Genomic DNA, 8,962 nt, shown 5'->3' with positions numbered 1-8,962 from the left:
TGCCTTCCTGGTTATCTACAAAAGCCTCTGCCCTGCTGTGCAGTGTGTAGTCTTATTCAGTAAACCGTGCATTTAGCCAGGATGGCACCTTGAGCCTCTGAGATTTTCACACAACAAAAACTGGGTCAGAATATCCTGATGTAGTTTCACAACATCACCTCTTTCATGGGTCAAGGAATCCCTGCGCCACTTCTGGTCAATGGCAAGTGGGGACCGTGCATTTCAAGGAAGCTCCACGGCCACGTGATAAAACAGGGAATAAAGAGCCAGTCTGACCTTGCTCAGTGATTTTGGAGATCAGCACTGAGTTGGTGTTGTTTTGTGAAGTTTTGATGTAATAAGCAATGATGAAATGTTGTCCTATTGGCTCTTGTGAGAGCGCTTCATGGAAGAGCTCCAGGTGGGGCACTATTGGGAAGCATGGAAAAAAACAAATCCAGGAGAACAGAAGAAAAGAAGTATTCAGCTGATGAAGGACAGTGCTCTTGTTTACCAAGCTGACAGATGAATGAGTTATCTCATCCCTTCTGGTATATAACTAAGCCAAAACCAGGCAAAAATGGTTGGAAACAGCCCATGGCAGGAATTTCAGCAAAACCAACACTCAGTGGTGTTCAGCTTCCTGAGGAATCAGAGTCTGATTGTCTTATTAGGATTTTTAAAGGTTTAAGCACAGAGACTGCTAGTTGTCTCTAATGAGTGCAGAAGTCAAACAAAATACTGCTGTGCTTCACAAGGCGCCAGGGGCCTGTAGGCCAGCACAGGTCGAAGAATTAGATGATGGAAAAGAGAAAGCAGAATCTCAGGTCAAGCTTTCCAAAACTCGAGGTCTTAATTAAAATGAAGGTTATGACTTCAGCAGATGGGTGCCATTTAGCAAAGTCCCAGCTATTACTCAGATTTGCTGCATCTTCAATTTAGAACAAAACAAAACACTGTATGGGGAGGAGTGAGAAGGGTTCGGCCTCTCGGTGACAGCAGCAAACGTGGCTGCCTCCAGCTTTCTTCGGTCCTACCAGCTTCGTTTTCCTCAATCAGAGATAAAACTCCTTTTGAGGTGTGTCAGCTTCCCAAAAAGATGTCCATGCAGCTGATCAAAATGAGATCATTAAGACCAACCAGCTCATAATGTGAGCCGGAACAGTGTTTGCCAAAGGGGAAGAGGAAAAATCTACAAATTAAGATAGACACAGTTGCAACATACAGCAGGACAGAGAGCAAAGTACCTATTTTTCCCCTATTTTTCTAATGAAGATTTCATTTTCAGAAGAGAAAATGCCAATGCATGCTTTGCATGATTTTGCAGGGGGATGGCCTGGAAGGGAGGACCACAGCAGAGCCTGGGCTATGCTGGAACCCAACTGCTCAATATTCAGTTCTCAAGTTCGGCAGTGAAATACTCTAATAGATATCTTAGTGACATCTTTTTCTTGAGAAACAGTCTGGGGCAGTAATTCTAACAGGACAAGTCAGCTGTAATGAATATCTTTCCTCAGCGCAGATGGGGCCTCGCCTTACTTGCATGCATAGCTCCTTCAACTTCCAAAGACTGCACAGAGACAAGAGCAAGGAGCTCTGGCCTCTTATGTTTACCTGCCTTAAACAATACAGTGGCAATCAATAAATGAACTTCATTTCTTTTAAATATGCAATTACATGGAATAGATTATAGAAGTGACAGAAACCAGAGCGACTCCACAAACACAGAGCCAGGCTCTGATTTCTATCAGTACAAGATCAAAGTAGCGTAGTTGCTCATTTACAGCTCAAAGCTGCATTATTTTCCCTAACTCAGGCTCTATTGCCAGCCAACTGAATGCTGTAATGCAGAAATATCAAGCCATCTTGATGTTCCTCCCACAGTAAATAACGATTTACAAAGGAGGGGGAAGATCTCCCTTCCCCTCCCTCTTTTAATTCATTAAGTTCAACTGTGATAACCAGTGAGGCATACAGGGACGGGTTAGGTATCTCTGCCTCTGAATATTTAATTCAGGTCTAAATGTAATGCACAGCATCTTTATACCCTCGGGAGTTCAGCAGCCAATATGCCAATGAATATATCCTGACAATAGTGATATTTTCTGCACTTTGGAGGCATGAGTGACATTTGCTCACCACATATGTTACATTGGATGCTGAGGTCTACACTAGTGAGAAATTAATCAGAATCCATCTGTTTCCTTCTCATCCTGGACAATTTCATTACAACTTAACCAAAGATTATAGGATTCTCATGACTGTGTCCCCAACCCCCAGCCCAGTCTTGGTGTTTCCATACCCGTTGATTAAAGCTGCTTAGTTTAACTAAGGTCACAAACAATCTTCCTTCCTGCAGGAAAAGGCATAATGCTTGTGAGCGGGGTCCAAATTCTGCTCTAAATTACATGTAGGCAAATCCAGAATATCCCTACTGAACCAAACAGGGTTTAGATTCATTGCAGAGCAGAACCTGGGCCTGGATCTTCCCATGCACGTTTCTGGTGACTGGTTTTGATGGGCATTAGGCTCGAGATGGCAAAAAGCCACTCACTCTGCAGTCTCCTGCTACACTTTCATTGACCTGACCAGGGGGTGCACAAAGGGATGGCTCAAGGCTAGCAGATATTATGCTGATGTTGAGAAGAGAAAGTGCTCTTTCTTAAGAAAAATGAAAGAAACAAAGAAAAACCACCTCCCTACAAGGAAGCTTCACAAAAACTTTGCTTGTTCCTTATTTAATTACAGCTCCTTACTTACCAGTGCTGTCGATCAGCCTTGGTGAAGACAAGCTTAGAGACACGAGGTTTCCCACCAGCTTCGGCTCACCCCTTCCAGCAGGGAGGTGGAAACCAGATGCAGAAGAGATCTGCAAAGCAAAACACCACTGGGGCAGTGTGAGATGGGGAATGGCACGAAAGCTCCCTGACCCCGCTCGGTGCTGTGCTGCCTTCTCCGCTTCTCACTGCTATTATTCCAGCTGACTTGCAGATACCCGATAGTTATTTTTGAAATGAAGGTGCATTCGGATCAGGCTGTCGCTGCCTGTCTTTTCAATCATGAGTCACTTGATCAGATGCTTTTTTGCTGTAACGTAATCACGAGATAGCAGGGCTTTAGACAGGACCAGCATTCTAGCTCCAGAGCTGGTACTTCCTCGCCAGAAAGATATTGACACACTGGGAGATGGCTATAAAAGAAAAGAAAGATCTTGCATAAATTAACTTGTGCTATTTATAGACATGGAGAGCAGTCTATCCATGGGACCATCTGCTAATCTGTGTCCCATGGCAATTAGAGTCAACATTTCACCATATCTTCTCCATCAAGGGCTGAGATTATGCACTGTACTCTTTTTTTCTCCCCCGTACGAGACCGACCTTACATCTGTGCTGCTTCGTGTTTCTCTCCAACTTCTCATGACACTTCCTATATCTTCTCCCTGAGCACCTGCCACAAGAAGGGGAAAACTGGAACATTTTGTTTTATTATTGTGAGGCTAAAGGGCCAGCGGGTGACAAAAGCTTAGTTTAATTCACTAATTCTCAATAACTCCCCCATTTCATTAAGAATAGACATTATGTACATTATGAACATACAGATCAGGTGCAGAGCCAAGTGTGGCCAGTTAAATTTCTTCCTTGCATCTTTATTATAAACATCCCATGTCACACATTCGTATTCAGAAGTTACTTGTAATTTTGGATGTTTTTTGAGCATCCAACCCCAGATGCTTTCCAAAATTACAACAAAACCTAAAACCATTAGCAGACCCTTTTCATCAAGGAACATGGGAAACCTAAAAATTGAGGCATCCAAATATGTTACTTTGGAAAACACATGAAGACAAACAGAATGACTGTATTTGGGGCATAGCTTGTCTGTACTCTAAACAATAGAGAATGTTCCAAAGTAACTTAAAATCTCCAGTCACTCTGCCTCATTCTGTATCTTTTTATGCACAATACATTTTTGTGATTTTATGTAATTTTAATGATTTACATTGGCACCATCATTTCAGCAACTGTACTCACTACTTATAGCAAGAGGAATTACTATAAAAGCAAGAAAATACAAGCAATTCAATTAGTAGAAGGACTTGCAAGAAAGTAAGCCTTACTGCAAAAACTAACCCTGATGGACTCCTGTTCACGCAGAGGATACCAACTTACAGAAATGGGACTGAGAGATAGGAGAGGGGGAGAAGGACATGGAAATGTTAAGCTGTGACACAACAAAACATCCATTTCAGCCTGAAACTTGTTGTAGTCCCAAGATACTTTGCAGCCACATGAGAGCAGAGGTCCCTACAACAGGTGCTGCCTGAGCTGCTCTGTACAGGAACCTTTGGCCCTCCTGCATGCAGCATCCCCAGGACTTCCCTATCTCCAATTTCCATTTCTAGGAGCAGGATACAAAAGCTCCGAGTTACCGAGTGCCACAGCCTTGAGACCAAAGGTGCTGAGGATGAACATCCACAACCATGACCAATAGTCTGAACTCTTGGCTCAAAACCTAAAGGTTATTATGCAAAGTGCTGGAGGAGAAAAATTGTTTTAATACCCTCTCTCAGCATCCAAAAAGACATAACAGACCATTACTGCTGCGGATATAACGTACACAAAGGGTACTATGGCACAGACCTAAGTACGGCGGAAAGTTTTACAGCCATTGTTGTCCATTCTTGCACATTAAAACCCACAAAGAGATTTATTTAGAGCACTAAATCATTTTGTTTCTCTCTGGCTAGAGTTTTAACTATTAAAATATTCATCACGCACTCCAAGAGTCTCCATGCCAAGTGTTTATTTTATTGTATGGCTTTCTAAAGAAACAGCTTCTTCAAAACACCTACGGGTAGAGACATGACTCTTAAAAACACTGAAAATAACAGCCCATCTATAGTCTCCAATGAGTAAGGGATGTGCCTGTATACAATTACTGTACCTGTTCTGTTTTCTCTCCCAGACACAGAGATTAATGCAGAAGGCAAGCAAGACTGCATATGTAGACACTGACTGCATCATTACCTAACACAGAACTTAACACCGAGCGTCTGGGTCATGTAAAAGGTGACATGTATTGGTGAGAAAATGCATTTGGCTTATTTATGGACAACAGAGATTCGCTAGCTCACAAGTGAAGTGCCCCAGACAAGGTAAAGCAAGAGAAGATGTCTTGCAGCTGAGGAAGAAGGCTGGTCTTCTTCAACATGCTGCTTGTATATGGTGTATTGGATATCATTAATGGACTTCAGAATCTTTACTGAAACATGACCCGCTATTTCCACAAACAGGGCCCTTACCTTTACCACATTTACTTCCTCCAAACTCTTTGATTTTTCATTTCATGTTCATCTAAAGACCCAGGCACTCCACTCAGCTGCATTGACGTTGTCTTTTAATTAGCAGAGGTCACTTAATGCTTTTAGTACAATCAGTGGCTGCTTTCTTTCCACGATCAACTGCAAGAGCATCACCGTTAATGCCAACTGATTAAAACTTGAAAATCCTTTAGCACAGAAGTACGTAATCAAGCCTCTGAATGTAGATCATTTTCATTGACAGTTTTGATTGCCACTCCATTAGTGTGTGACTGATGGCCACCGTGCAGTATCACTTTACAGAATACACCCGTTTCTGCAGCACTGACAAGCCATGGGAAGAATAGCTCAGGATTGCTGATATTTGCATCAGGGGTCTGTCCAAAATGAATCAGTTTGGGGGGATAGGAACCATGCCCAATTCAAAACAACAGCAAGGCTTTCCACACCAGCGTCATTTCCTCTTTTAAGAGAGGGATTTTAAGAGCTAAAGGTAAGCAGGCTGGTCTTCTGTCTCTGATTACCAACAGTTTTGTTAATCCTTGCCCTTCTGACCCACGCACAAAGACTATTATTCCAGGAAACCATTGGTAAGAACTCCTTCATAATCCCTGTATTATATTATATCTGCTGCCAAGTCCCCAAAATTAGTACAATGAGAGGCGCTCTTACTCAGCCTGCTACAAATTAACGGAGGCTTCTTAGTCTCGGTAGCTTTTTATTGCTAGACAAGGAGCATATGTCAGAAAACATATGGCAGCCGACAAAACCAGGATGAACCAGACTGAAAAAAAAAATACAAACAGAGCAAGCATTTCTATTTAAAAAACAATTACATAAAGCTCCCTTGGAATGGCCACATACATCCACAAACCAGCCATTCTCATCTCCTGTGCTGCATTTAGGTTATGAAAGGATTTTGTTTCCCAGAAAAAGAATTTGAGACATAAGGAATGCAGGACAGTTTTGAATTAAACAGCACGGCTATGGTAACATCTGCAATAGATTGGTTGCCTGAAACACAATACAGGAGATAACAGTCGTCTTATCTACGGTTTGGTAAATAATTTCTCCTACCTCAAGGGTCATTACATCTTCAGCTCGTTCTGTCATTTGTGATTCAGCTGAGGGGCTGAGCAATAAAGTCTCTACAGGTGCTTCTGGTGGTGGTGAATGGCTCTAAATCAGGGCTCTAAATCACAGCCCTGAGTTCAGCTGTGTAGGATAGGGAACCTCATTCCTGTCCCAACATCAACTCCACAGCATCTCCCTACACCAAATCGGGCAGGAAGTCAGCAACAGGAGCCATTAGGGAAAGCCTTCCTGCTACATCCTGAAACTCCATAACAAGGAGCTTGTAAGGGGGAGAAAAATGAAAAATCCCACCCAAGGGCAGGTCTCCAAACTGATGAATCAGCAGGAAACCCCTCCTCTGCAGTCTTCAGGTTTGGACTCATTGGGTGGGGGTTAACAGCAGCCAAAACCTGACCTCCAGTGCTTGGATAATGACTGCACTCGTCAGGGGCAAGTGGAGGATGGGCAGCTGCTGCTGAATGCTTGGGGAGCAGTGCTGATGGCAAAACAACCCCACAGGTCTGCAGCTGGAGGCTTTCTCTGCCCTGGGAAAAAGATGCAAGAAGAGGGTCACCTTAGCTTAGGAGAGGGAGGGCTGGAAAACAGCAAGACTGATTGTATTAAAACTAAAAGCTGTGGAGAAGGTGAGGAGCAGAGCTGAAGCGATGCATGTAGATGTCCTGGGTAAAGGTGAGGAAAGAAGCGACAGCTGGACCGAAGAAATAGCACTGAGATCCACTGCCCTGCCAGGAAAGCCCAACAGCGTGGACAATGAGGAAGTCCAATAAAAACGGGCAGGCAGAAAAAGGGCACAAGGTACATAAATACACGCTGACTGAATAAAGCAAGAAATAGAAATTGAGCAAACAAGGCTGATCAGTGATGGGAGACAGCCCAAGTTATTTGCCTTGCTGAAACACGGGAGCGTGGCAAACAGCAGGGAAAGTGTGTTGTCTCAGTAGGAATTACTCAGCTAAGGAGGGTGAGGTCATGGTGAGAGCATGAGACAGAGCCCCTGGAAGCCATTGACAAAGGAGGAACAGTCGCACAGACAGCATCTGATGGGTGTGGATGCATGTGGAGCATTGTGCTGCTGGCTTGGGCTATGGAGAGGAAGGTATTAAATTTAATATATACTTTTTAAATCAACAAAGGGTTAATGATGAAGCAGTTGTGGTTTTAATTACCTGCATGCAGCTGATTACTGCCCTGCACAGTGACAAGCTGTCTCTTAGCAACTTGCAGCAGCTTTCAGCAGGGCTCAGCCCAGGGACAGAGGCTCCATTCCCAAGGGACCAAAGTTTAGCTGTGAACTCTGCCCAGTCCAATGGGTCCCAGGGGCTGAGCGCATGGCATAGGAAGGGACCACACCAGAAAAACACTTGGCAATCATTGAATCATTAAGGTTGGAAACAACAACTATGCTCACCAAGTCCAAACCCAGCCCATGCCCACCAACCATGTCCCTCAGTGCCACATCTCCACAGTTCCTGAACAACTCCAGGGGTGGTGACTCACTCACCTTGCTGGGCAGAGTAAGGAATGTGGATAGGAATAACAAGATTTCTCAGAGAAGAAACTTGAAAGCTTGGATTCAGCACTGGCAATATACAGTTCTGGCAGAAGCCATGACTTCTTTCATTGTAGAAGAAATTGATTACTACTAGACATCTCTGAAAGTTACTCATGACGAGGTGAGCAATAAGTTTCCATAGAGGAAAGCTGCACTTCTCTGCAAGTTACTCTGCAAAATAATAAGGAAAAGTCACCTATAAATTGTATCACCTTTGAATAGGTCTTTGAGAAGGTCTGGACCAACAGCACTGGCAAAGGCCTATGGATGACCTGAAGAATCTGTAGACGTGAGTAATTCACCAGAAACTGCTTCACATAGGAGCTAATAGTGAAAAAGAATAACAGGAAATGGAGCTGCCTAAAGGAGCCCTACTAAAACTTCCCCCTGTGATGGGCTGGCTGGAAGAGCAGTGGGCAGAAGAATCATTGCATAAAATGGTGTCATCCTTATCTGATGTCATCTGAGGTGGGTTGCACCCAGAACAGCCATGGCAAGCCCCATGCATCACCTCTGACCCTCAGCAAAGCCAAAGGGTAGCAGGAGAAAGTTGTCTAGGTACAGTCAGCTCCAAGTGGAGATGAGTAACGGAACAGAGCAGAAATGCACATATACCTGTCCTGAGCAGGAGAAAGCCAAGTCCTGCTGCTGAGATCGAGCTTCTGCCACAGACAGGGTTTGCATTTCCAGCTATTGCTCCCAAAGTGATAGCAGCATCCTCAGTTGATGTCATTGCATGAAACTAATATTAAATGCTTTCAAATCTGATCAATAAAACAGTTTAACATTAAATGAGCTGAAAGCTGTCAATTATTTTTCTTAAATCCTCATCTTACTCACGAGGTCCCGACTCGAAAGGCAAACATTATGGTTATTAAGCAATGATTGATTTATTACATACCATACAAAGTGTTTTCTTTGAAGCGTGCATTAAGAGATCTGATACTCCCAAATTTTCCTTTAGGTCGAACGTTAAAAAACACTGAACAGCTAATGTCTGGGAGAGCTTCGCA

At 43.5% G+C, this 8,962-nt stretch overlaps 1 long non-coding RNA gene across 1 annotated transcript; it reads right to left on the bottom strand.

Annotated features, from left to right (window-relative positions):
• Positions 1-2,761: 2,761 nt before the first annotated feature.
• LOC140257979 (uncharacterized) lies at positions 2,762-6,447 on the bottom strand. Its single transcript, XR_011905156.1, has 3 exons — positions 6,380-6,447; positions 3,360-3,429; positions 2,762-3,169 (listed from the first exon to the last, which is right to left on the bottom strand). It is a non-coding gene; the product is annotated as an uncharacterized lncRNA (long non-coding RNA).
• Positions 6,448-8,962: the final 2,515 nt, after the last annotated feature.

Source organism: Excalfactoria chinensis, chromosome 12 (assembly GCF_039878825.1).
Source record: "Excalfactoria chinensis isolate bCotChi1 chromosome 12, bCotChi1.hap2, whole genome shotgun sequence".
Classification (NCBI taxonomy): domain Eukaryota; kingdom Metazoa; phylum Chordata; class Aves; order Galliformes; family Phasianidae; genus Excalfactoria; species Excalfactoria chinensis.
Note: the sequence above shows the minus strand (reverse complement) of the source record. Positions and strands in the feature narration are given on the sequence as shown.